The sequence below is a fragment of the Physeter macrocephalus genome, chromosome 1, assembly GCF_002837175.3.
Source record: "Physeter macrocephalus isolate SW-GA chromosome 1, ASM283717v5, whole genome shotgun sequence".
NCBI classification, from domain to species: Eukaryota; Metazoa; Chordata; class Mammalia; order Artiodactyla; family Physeteridae; genus Physeter; species Physeter macrocephalus.
The window spans coordinates 88,647,946-88,655,145 of NC_041214.2; the positions used below are offsets into that span (position 1 = coordinate 88,647,946).

General features: G+C 48.0%; 1 pseudogene; it reads right to left on the bottom strand.

Annotated features, from left to right (window-relative positions):
- Positions 1–454: 454 nt before the first annotated feature.
- On the bottom strand, positions 455–6,431 carry LOC102988251 (14-3-3 protein gamma-like; annotated as a pseudogene).
- Positions 6,432–7,200: the final 769 nt, after the last annotated feature.

Sequence of the window (7,200 nt, forward strand, 5' to 3'; positions counted from 1 at the left end):
GACACAGATGTAGAGAACAAACGTATGGACACCAAGGGGGGAAAGCGGTCGGGGGGTGGGGGTGGTGGTGTGATGAATTGGGTGATTGGGATTGACATGTATACACTAATGTGTATAAAATTGATGACCAATAAGAAAAAAAACAAAACAAACAAACCCCTCTATTTTCTAGCAATAAGTTAAAGACAGCTCCACTTGCATTAATCTACAGAACCATCCATATGCCAGTGTGAGGCTGCTGTTCCAATACCAGCCCAGCTAGTCTGCCTTTCCACTAGTGGTATTTTGGCAAAAATGTCAAAGACAGGACAGGTCATGGGTTTCTCCCTAAGAAGGTCATCCTGTCATCCCTCTCTTTCCCTCCCCAACACGATCCCCAGCTCACGCAAAAAAAATAAATAAATAAAGATTGCAGTAGTAGCATCAGCATGTGCTGCCAGTCCACCTGGGGGCCTTAATTGCCGCATTCTCTGCCGGCGTCGTCTTGCTGATCACTTGTCCAGAGCGTTAGGTTGTCACGAGGAGCTGCATGATGAGCGTGGAGTCCCTGTAGGAGTCTCCACTGAGAGTGTCAAGCTTGGCAATGGCGTCATTGAAAGTGGTCTTGGCCAAGTGGCAGGCTTGCTCTGTGGCATTCCGGATCTCATAGTAGAAAACGCAGTAGTTGGGCTTCCCTGGTGGCGCAGTGGTTGAGAGTCCGCCTGCCGATGCAGGGGACACGGGTTCGTGCCCCGGTCCAGGAAGATCCCACATGCCGCGGAGCGGCTGGGCCCATGAGCCATGGCTGCTGAGCCTGCGCGTCCGGAGCCTGAGGTCTGCAATGGGAGAGGCCACAACAGTGAGAGGCCCTCGTACCGCAAAAAACAAAAACAAACAAACAAAAAAACGCAGTAGTTAAGGGCCAGGCCTAATCTAATGGGGTGAGTGGGCTGCGTGTGCCCTTTTCTGACCTCATGGGCTTCGCTACGTGTCTTCTCAGATGACTCCTCGAAGGTCGCCCTCTTCTCTCCAGTGGTGACTTTGGCCAGGTAGCGGTAATAGTCCCCTTTCATATTGAGGTAGAACACTTTGCTCTCATCCTGGCTGTCCTGGCAATTCCTGATCAGGTAGTTATCCAGCAGGCTCAGCTCATCCTGACACACCACCTTCCAGCTCCTTCTCTATTTTTTCACGGTAAGCACGCACCATGTCTACCTTCTCGTTACCCTCTGCAGATGTCTTCCGCTCAGCGCTGCTAATGACCCTCCAGGAAAAACGGCGTGCCCCAGCTACACTCTTGTAGGCCACAGAGAGGAGGTTTCCTTCTTCACTAGACACTGGCTCATTCAGCTCTGTCACGTTCTTCGTGGCCGCGGCCCTGTAGTCCTAGTGCTCCGCCTGCTCCACCAGCCAGGCTTCTGCACCAGTTGCTCGCGGTCCACCGTCTTCACGGGCTGTTTCGGGACGGGCGAGGAGACCGGGGCGGCCTGGAGCCCGGATGCCAGAGGGACCGACCCAGGCTGCGGCTAGAGCCGCGACCCTGGGACCGGGCGCGAGGCATCTGCCGGGTCTTTCTTATTCTCTGGGGGTCTCCCCTGCACCCAGCACAGAGGCGGGCACACAGTGGGTGCTCCCTTAATGATATCGAATGAATCTCTGGATTTATTAATAAGCAAAATGGGCTGGCATGGTGGCTTCAGTATTGGGGGAGGGTCGTGGGCGTGTGTGTGACACTTTAATGGACCGGGGGCGGGGAGAGGATGACTTAAGACGAGACAGGGGAGGCAAGGGCCTCAGAACTGGGAGTGAGGGTGGTCAAGGAATTGAAGGGGTGGGGAGGCAGGCCTGGACTCAGCGAGACTTGGTGGCTGCCTTCAAACGTCTGAAGTGCTGCCCTGGAGGAGGGAGTTGGGGGCTGATGGGGCATGATGAGAAGCCAGGACTCATTAAATATAAGGAAATCTGTCTAACAGTTTGTACTGTCAAACACCAGCACAAAGGTAGTGAGTTCCCCATCACTAGAAGGGCTCAGCCAGGGCTGGGCAATGCTTGGTGGGGCTACTGTAGAGTAGGGTCTCAAACTTTTTTTTCCAAACCACAACCCATATAAAAGTATAGTTCATGCTGTAGTCCTCCTCTACACATGCACAGAGAGTTTTTTAAAATGCTAGTGCTGACCCACTCTGTTCGCCTGAGACCCTACTGCCTGGTGCTCAGCACAAGCCTGGGGAATGCATCACACTAGTTGACCCCAAGGCTCTGTCAGGTCTGGGACTCTGTGGCTGTCTTCTCAAGGAATTCAAACTCCTGTTAATAGTCAGATGAGAGAAACTCATTTAGGAAGGTAAATCTTCGTTTTAAAAACTCACAAAACATTTACTCTTTTCTTATAAAGGAGTGCTTAGTGTTGAATATACCAAAAAGCAAAAAGAATGAACGTCACCGACCACTCAGAGAATGCCATGTTAATATTTGGGTATATTTTATTCCAGGTCTTTTTTTTTTTTTTTCTCGTTGTATATAGCTCTTTAAAAAACTTTTGCGATAACATGGCATAAACGATTTTGTGAACGTTTTACTGCACACTGTTTTATTGTTTTCCCTGATTGCTGTATATTCTTCCACAAGATTATTTTTAATTAATGCATTATATTTCATTGTACTAATGCATCATAAGAACTTAACCAAATTCTAGTTGTCATCAATTAGGCAATTTCCAGTTTTTGCTATGTACATATGTCTTAGTATACTTGGCCTGTAATTTCATTTGGATAAATTCCTAGAAGTGAATTTTGAAGAGTAGAAGTAAAATCTTAAGACTTTCATTATATATTAACAAAGTTACTTTCCAGAAATATACGAATTTATAATCCTAAGAGCAATTATGAATGTGAGCTTCTCCATATGCTCATCAATCCTGGCTATTGTCATTTATTTGAAATCTTTACAAATGTGATTTTTTTAAAAAAATGGTATCTTGTTTTGATTTTACATTTCTTTAAATACTAGTGGGATTGAAAACCTCTGTGTATTTCTTTGTTTATTCATGTCCTTTGCGCCCATCTTTATTTTATTTTACAGTATTATTATTACTTTGTAATAATAATATATGATATTTAATATATAAACAGTAAATATATATATCTATAAACATATAAATATGTTTATATATTAAGGATATCTTGCAAATATTTTTCTTTAGTTATTTAAAATTGCTTTTCAAGTTGACTTATGCTTTTTGTTTTACATACAGGGTTAAACTTCTTTTAAAATATTGTCAAATGTATTTGAAATGTTTGGACTTTGCATGTGAGTCTTCTTTCTTCCCTTCCCCCTCTGCCTCTTCCCTCCCCACCATGCACACTACAGATGTAGATAAGCAAGTACTCCTTATGGTTGGTGAGGTTTACCTCATTTTCCAATCTCATTTTTTTTCCACCACTCTCCAGGTCACAGTCAGGTTATGACCATATAGTTAAACAGAAGGGTCATGGGATAAAAGGCAACTGTGGATATTCTATGTTCTAGATTACTCATCCCTATAATCCCAAACTGCAGCCATGCTGGGGATTCAGGCCCCACTCTCCTTCCTGGGCACAAAGCCCAGTCACCCCGACTCTGCTCCACATGGGACAGAGGGGGGTTAGCCTGCACTCCTCCTGGTGTCCTCACCCCTGTCCCTGATGGGCTTGTCGGGAAGATTCCAGGGTGGAAAGGCCTTTGAAGCCCTGCCTCCTGTGCCGGGCACAGCCATTCCTGTCTGGGATCGGGCCTCTCACAAGCCCCCAACCTCCATCTGCCTTTCCAGCCCTGACAGCTCCACCAGCACACTTTCTTTCAAACTAGAGGTGCTTTCACCATTGGAGGAGGTTAAGTAGCAAGAGTGAAAAGTTGTGGAGAGAGACAGACCTGTGTTCTAACTCTGGCTCTGGCCCCTGTTAGCTGCAAAATCCTGGACAATTTACTTAACCTCTGAGTTACTCAGAGACACTTAGTTATCTGCATGCAAGTAATTTATTTACATATATGAGGCAGGACAACAAATAGGCTGTTGGTAATGAACAAAAGCAAAACAGGATTTTTAAAAGACGGGAGAGGAAAAAATTTTCTGGGAACTGTGATTTTGTTTTCATATTTTCTTTGTCAGTTGATAAGTGGGTGGCTGGGTGAGAGGCCCATTTAGGCAATCAGCCCTGAGCAGGCTGGCTGGGCCTTGGAAGGCAGCAGTTTTCATTGTTTATGGATTCTCTGGGAAGCTTGAGAGTTTAGCATGTGGTATACAGGACGGCAGACACTGTGAGGTCCGTCATGCCCCTCATGTAGGCTGAGTCCTCACCACTCCCTCATGGGAATCTCTCCCAGTAACCACCTCCCGGGTTAGAACTGTGAAGGCTTCATGGGTAAATACCTGTAAACATTAAAACAGGACAGTCGGGTCTGCTATAATGCTTGTCTCAGAAATATTAATTTGTTCCAGTGCAATTGATATATGAGAGAACAATTTGAACCTACTGCAAATTTCACATTTGCTGATGAATGATTTCATCTCTGAGAAACACTAGGTGAAAGCAGAAATCTGCACCCAGATGAACCAAGCCACCTAGGAATACAAAAAACACACATGGCCACACCCCAGACATCTCCAGCTACCTCAGCTCACCATATCCTTCCATATCTGGCATCGCATAACTGATACCCTCGACCGTCCACCATAACATGCAGCCACCCATGTCCAGGAACCAACCTCCCTTCCAACACCCACATCCAGAAGCCAGCTTCAGGTCTTTCTTGAGGTAAAGTGCCATACTTTTTATAGTCCTGATGAACTTCTTAACCATTCAATGTGTAAAACCATGCTACCGTTTTTACTAGGTGTATTTTTTACGTGTCATTGACAAAGTTTTTGTGTTGTGCCCCAACCTCATTTTCCCCATAAGCCCTGTGATTTTTATTCCACGATTTTGCAGAGTGCTGTGAATTTTAGTAACACATGTGCAGTACTATAGCCAGGACCAGCTACATAATATGTGGGGTTCAATGCAAAATGAAAATGTGGGCCCCCTTGTAAATAAAAACTAAGAATTTCAAGATGATGGCAGCAGAGCATTAAACCAAGCTCGGTGCCCTCCTAAGCCTGAGGTCCTGTCTGCCTGCACAGAGACACACCCATGAAGCCAGCTCTGGTTCTTATAGAAATGACTATGCTAGCACGTAGTAAGTACTTGATAAATGTTAGTTGTCATTCCTATTGTGGTGTCTTTAATGTTTAAGCTATTTTCACACTGTAAAGCAGGAATTCTATAAAGACCCAGTCATTTATTTATCCATTTGACAAACATTTATTGAGAATCATCAGGGGTCAGGCACTGTGCTGGGCACGGAGACCTGGGGGAAGGGAGTACATGGCACTTGAATGAGTCACCCTAGTAAACCCAAGGTAGGGGAAAGAGCCAACAAGCTGGGCCAGCTGGACTTGGGTTTCCCTGGTGTCCGATGTTGGGAGACACTTCTTTGGTCTCTCCTGTTTCTGCAAGTCTCGGGAGCAGAGGTACTGACAGCCTTTTGTTCTCCACTATCTTTTCAAGGATGTTTATAAAGTGTGAACAGCCTTGGAAGACAGAGATACTGTCTCCCTCTGGGACAGAAGGCTAATTTGTTTGCCATCCAATATAATAAATATAATGTCTACCTTGGGGGAAAGGTTGGGGAGGTTTTCTTGCAGCCCCTTAAAAAGATTGGTGTTTTCTAAGGTCAGGGTTCCTCAGCTAGGATACAAATCCATTGTATCCCAGCATCCACTTGGGCCTACCTCTGCACTGCCTAGAGGGACTCTGGGGGCAAGGGAAGCCAATGTGAACATGAAGTTCAGGCTACTTGCTGCTCCTTGAGTAATAAAGCCCTTTGTCTCTGTCTTCTACTTGAATCCATGAAACTGTGCAGGCCAGTCCAGGAGAGACCAGGAGGAGAGGCCAGGCTGGGGCACTGGGCACCTGGGAAACACTTGACTGAGCAGGACGGCAGGAGAGGAAGCTAAGGTTTGCCTGGGAAAGAGCCTCAGCAAAGACCTGATGAATAAGCTTCATTCAAACCCTGAGGCACTGTGAGGACCAGCCAGGTAGAGTTGGAAATGGAAAAGACAGCTGCAGGGAGAAGGGAGCCGCGGCAGGAATCCCTGGGGGCAACTTGAGGGAGGGCCTCCTCCTTAGCAAGCAGGTGTAGGCCACCTGGAAGCGTGGTCAGAGCTTCCTGATTCGGGGTGGGAGATGGCGGCAAAGCCAGTGAGGAAGGGTCTGAGGTCTCAAAGAATCTTTGGGCACCGGAGGGCAGCCGGGAGCCTCTGGCCAGTGCTGTTCCTGTAGAAAGCCCCTCCTCCCAGAGATGACGACTTTCACACCCTGGTTCCCACCTACCTTCCCTCTCTTCCTCCCCTCCACGAACTCAAAGTCCTCCATCCCGGGTAGAAAACAGAAACACCCACCCAAGGAAACCCCCAAACACAGGTGCCTTTTGCACAAAGCTCCCCCTCCTAACCCTCACCTCCCAACACGGCAAGCTGGGAGATGTTGCTCCTTGCAAAACAGGATCCTGGGATGCTCCTCAGGCCCTTCTCTGCAATTTCCCTCCTTTCTGAGGCTTCCCTCACTCAGGACAGTCATTCTGTTTTTTTTTTTTTTTTTTTGTGGTATGCGGGCCTCCCTCTGCCGTGGCCTCTCCCGTTGCGGAGCACAGGCTCCGGACGCGCAGGCTTAGCGGCCATGGCTCACGGGCCCAGCCGCTCCGCGGCATGTGGGATCCTCCCAGACCGGGGCGCGAACCCGGTTCCCCTGCATCGGCAGGCGGACCTCCGCGGCATGTGGGATCCTCCCAGACCGGGGCGCGAACCCGGTTCCCCCGCATCGGCAGGCGGACGCGCAACCACTGCGCCACCAGGGAAGCCCCAGGACAGTCATTCTGGATTCCAGTCAGGTACCCAAAGGATTTCACCTACATTCCAGGAAATTTGGGTGAGTCAGCTGCGAGTACTTCCCACGTTTCTCATGGTGCCATGCAAGCTGGCAGCACCAAACTGCTAACACCTTGTAGGAGCCCTGGTTTCACTGCCTCATTTACTCTTATTACCACTCCTTCCACGCCCACACCTGGGCTGCATCCGCAGGGGCTGGACTCCTGATCTGCCTCAGTCAGAAAAACCATCTTCCTGTGTTCTGGGGACTCTGCCCA